This window comes from Sinocyclocheilus rhinocerous, unplaced genomic scaffold, assembly GCF_001515625.1.
Source record: "Sinocyclocheilus rhinocerous isolate Xijiao unplaced genomic scaffold, SAMN03320098_v1.1 scaffold1880, whole genome shotgun sequence".
Taxonomy (NCBI): Eukaryota; Metazoa; Chordata; class Actinopteri; order Cypriniformes; family Cyprinidae; genus Sinocyclocheilus; species Sinocyclocheilus rhinocerous.
In genome coordinates this window covers 476,074-481,059 of record NW_015635022.1, presented here as the reverse complement: position 1 = coordinate 481,059, position 4,986 = coordinate 476,074, and the positions used below count along the sequence as shown (strand labels likewise).

Below are 4,986 nucleotides of genomic sequence, written 5' to 3'. Positions count from 1 at the left end.
GGACGTCCCCAAAGGGAGGTTTTTGGAGATTTTGTCAGGTTTAGCTCACTTTTGGGAACACATTTTTCCCCAAAATATGGTTAAGTAGGTACACACACACACACACACACACACACACACACACACACAATATGGTTAAGTATGTACACACACACACACACACACAATCTTTAATTAGTTAACTAAATGAGGACATACTATGGACTAATTATTAAGTACTATAAACTAACCTCTAAACATTTTTTTAAATATAATTTTTTCAAATATATTTTATTTATTTATTCAGTTGTTTGTTTGTTTTCCAAATGAAGATGCCTCAAAATGGGATTTAGCAGTTTTAGATTTTCATTACAGCGTTATTTAGAATTTATTCATCTAGTTTTTCTAGTGGAGGTCACTGATTGGTTCCAAATAATGTAGGTAATTTTTTATTTTAATTACATATACTTGTGTATATGTTTAGCATTTTACATTTGAGGCCAGAATTTCCTCAAAAGGAAATTCCTCAATTGTCTTGGGACAATTTTGTCCTTACAGTATGCTTACAGTACTTCACCTCATTACTAAAGAGAGAGCAATACAAAATGATGCATACAGTACTTGGCAGTCAATTCTAGGCATCAAACTGTAGGTGCACACACTCAAATCTACAGATTATGGAGCTGCCCTCTTTAAATCTGACAACATTTTCTCGCTCTTATATAATTAGAGCTCTAGAGGATGAAGGTTTCCGTCCTTCTTCCTCTCCTGTCAGACTAGTGATGGATTTTTCCTGCTCGAAACTTCCGTCAGGCTTCCAACTGAGCCACAGTGGGGGTTAAAACAGCAAATGTTACATTTAATGAAATGTCCTGTATTCTCTTTGTTCTGGCTTGTATTGTAGTGGCTTGAGTCTGATGGGAGATAAGTAGGATGAATGCACCTCTCTGCAGGATAAGCTGAAGCTGTATTGTTAGGCATTCTGTTTAATATGAGCATGTCTTTTGTAGTGTGGTGTTGACCAATAAGGGAACAAAAAGACAAATTTAGTTTCACACAGACTGACTGAACACATGAGGCTTTCTTCATTATCTGCAGCACTCTTGAGAGAGAGAGAGGCAAAGTCAACCTGCACATCAGTTCTACAAACTAGATTCCCATTTGTAATTTACTTGGTAGTGTTGGCACTCCCAGCTCGCCCTCTGAGTCAGTGTGAATGAGTAATGTCACAAACCTCATGTTGGCCACAAGGGGGCACAGTTTCCACATCCTAGATCACTCTTGCTCCTAATACATGTGCATGTGTTCCGCTTATTCTCCAGTAGTTATCTTCTTGTGTATCTATTGGCATTTATATTAGTCAGTTAGTCAGTTATTCAATTCACAGTGTTGATATAAACACATATTCCACACAATGCACACTCCAAGCCCACAGAAGCATAAGTGTTAAATGGCATGTAAAAATTATTTAATGTACCGTTCAAAGTTTGAGGTCAGTATTTTTTTTAAAAATAAATTAATACTTTTTTCCTCCAACATGGATTCATTAAATTGATAAAAAGTGTCAGTAAAGTGTTTTACATTGATACAAAATGTTTCTATTCAGATAAATGCTGTTCTTCTGAACTTCAGTTTCCACAAAAAATATGAGCACTGTGTTTAACATTGATAAAAATAGGAAATGTTTCTTGAGCACCAAATGAACATATTATAATGATTTCTGAAGGATCGTGTGACACTAATGGCTGCTGAAAATCACAGAAGTAAATTACAGTTTAAAATAGAAAAGTTAAATTACATATAATAAAATAGAAAAAGTTATTTTAAACATTACGGTTTTTACTGTATTTTTGATCAAATAAATGCAGCCTTGGTGAGCATAAAAGACTTCTTTCAAAAACATTAAACATTTTACCGACCCCAAACTTTTGAATGGTAGTGTATATATTTGATTTATGAGCTACAGGTTCTCTGTATGAGCCTGGTTGTTTTTAACTAGTGCTGACTAGTTTGGGCTTCACATGTACACACACAGACACTAATGGCTCGTGTCCTGTGTGGTTCAGATGAGAGAAGAAGAAGTAGCCCAGCTGAAACAGGAGATTGCTAAACTTACCAAAATGAGAGAGGGGGTGCAGAGGAGACTCAGACAGGTGGAGGAGCAGAAAGTGGAGGTGGAGAACCAGAGAGAAACACTCAAGAATCAAATCACTGGACTGGAGAGAGGCAAGAACACACACACACTTACCCACAGTTGAACTCTACAGGATAAATGTATTATTTAAATCTGTATGAATATGAAATGCCACTGTAGTAAAATGGCATAATTATACATTCAGTCAAATCCTTTGCAATTCCACAGCTCTATTCAGATCTTTACCACTGTACTGTACTGTCCAGCCTAGATTATTTCTTTCCATGCAGGGTCTAATTTATTTAAAGGGGTCATTTCATGGACTGCAGTACATGGTATTATGAAATAAGAGTGTGATGCACAGTATTTTTTACTTTCAGAATGCATTACAGCCAATTTAAGAAATAAGCCATTCTGAAATCATACTAGTCATAACGTGTCACTGTTTCTTGAGCAGCAAATCAGCATATTAGAGTGATTTCTGAAGGGTCATGTTACACTGAAGACTGGAGTAATGGCTACTGAAAATGCAGCTTTGCCATCAAAGGAATAAATTATATTTTACAATATATTAAAATGTTTTAAACTGTATTAGTATTTCACAATATTTCTCCTTTACTGCATGTTTGATCAAATAAATGCAGCCTTGGTGAGCATAAGAATTCTTTCAAAAGCATAAAAAAATCTTAATTATTCCAAACATTATTTAACTGTTTGACTCATTCATCTTGGTCATCAGCAGGGCAAAGTGATGGCAATGAATTCAAAAACACATGAAAGAGATACCCTGCTCACAGCCATAGATATGGAGGATGAACAAAAACGTCACATGACTGAGACGGATGAATACTGCACATGTAGCACACAATTTTCTATTTCTGAATTACTGGGATATTTGTGCAGCAGTGACTGGGGTGACAGCCACAAAGAGAGGATGCAAAATGGACAATTTAAAACTAAATTATGATGTTTTCAGGAAAAGAAACCTTGACTAACATTATCAAGAGGACTTGAGTTAAGACTTCTGTTTTCCACATCTGTTCAAAAGCCCTCATCTTCCTTTCTTTGTTCTCTTTCTTTTTTTCTAAACTGAGGTAATAAGTTTTGAAGGAAGACAGAGCTGAGAGTTTTTACAGTCAAACAATGAATATATCTAATTTAATTTAAATTATTATTTTTTTCATTTGACCTTTTTACTCTGCTCTCCACATCTCTGGTTTTCATTTCCACTGGCACCTACTATCCTGTTCGCCTCCTGTTCTTCCCTGCTGATCTGAAAATCTAGATTGCAGGTTTTTGGTTAGATAAGTGATAGTTTCCAGTTTGTCTCTCATTGTCTCAGATTGTGCCTTTAAAAAAAAAAACACTGACTTCTCACATTCATATGTCTCTCTCTCTTTCTGACTCCACTAATTTTAATCAGTCCTTAGTAAGGATCTGCACATTTCTCCGTCAATAGTTGGTTCACCACCTTAACTGTTGTTTACCAGGCGCAAGCTTCTCATTATTTAAAGTAGTATACAGTTAAACTTGTTTGTGGAAAACTACATCAAAGCTGTTTTAATGGGCAATGAATTTTTTTAAAATATGTAACTATCAGATGGTTATATATATGTATATAAATATGTAACTATCAGATGGTTATATTATATATATATATATATATATATAATTTTTTTTTCTTTTTCAGAGCAGTATTTATCTGCACATAAAGCAATAACGATCCCAATTAGTGTGACGACTTTAACTTGAACAAATATGATAAAATTTGAAAATAAACTTTTATAAAACTGTAAATCTTTTATAAAACTTTCCTCCGTAAAGACATATCTTTCCTCCATATGTATCAGTTAGTTTCATTAAAAAGTTGAACACTTCTGGCACTAAATAATTATAAACAATAGTAAAGTATGTTTGATTATTGTTAGATTATTGTTTTGGAGTGTTTAAATCTAATCTGCATGCACAGTACAATGTGACAAATCACATTGTAAAAAAACTCAAAACTTTCTGTTTCAGAGAATATTTAGACATTTCAGATGAGAAGGAAAAGTCTGTGTGGTATTGCAAGCTGCAATTATTATTATGGGAATAATTGACAATTTTAGTTTTGAATCATGTCTAATTATCATTATATCTCCTCAGGGCGTCCACCTGTAATAAATTGTTTATTTTTGCAAATGCTATGATACTCAGGCTACTAATTAACTCCCGTGCTAATTATGAAAATAGGCACAGGCAGGGCCGGATTTACGCATAGGCATTCTAGGCACGTGCCTGTGTTAGCTCGTCCAGGGGGGCTTTTATTGTTTTTTACCCAAACAATAGGGTAAAAAATGACAAACTATTTCCATGTCTTCCACCTTTTTTTATGTAGGCTACACAGGAAAGCGGGGAGCAGGATCGGCAAAAGACCTTGAGACGGGAATCGAACTCGGGTCGCCGTGAGCGCAGCTACATTATGTGTTGACGCACTAACCACAAGGCTATTGGCGCGAACTGCAACTTATTTTTATGTACGGAAATCACGCTTTCTTTCTCCCAGTCTCTCTCACAGATGCACACACAGTACAGAAACGCATTCGCGCACACACGCGGACGCGCACACACGCGGAACAGCAACTTCTTGTCAGCGCTGCCCCGTGAATTTATCAATAAAATAGTTTTGCAGCTGAAAAGCTACATGACATTTCTCAGTAGCAAGGTTCTTAAAGCAGTTTAATTTAAAGATTCGCTATTTGTAGGCGCTGGTGCTGAACGGTGCTGAGAGAAGCATAGACGCAGGTATTCACACGCACTTAAAGGCACAATATGTAAGTTTTCGCCGCTAGAGGGCGTGTATTCAAAACAAACAAAGAAACAAAGGCGTAGTT

The 4,986-nt window shown here is 35.8% G+C and overlaps 1 pseudogene; it reads left to right on the top strand.

Annotated features, from left to right (window-relative positions):
* The window catches only part of LOC107746063 (cilia- and flagella-associated protein 58-like), a 90,991-nt pseudogene that overhangs the window by 3,739 nt on the left and 82,266 nt on the right, over window positions 1-4,986 (top strand).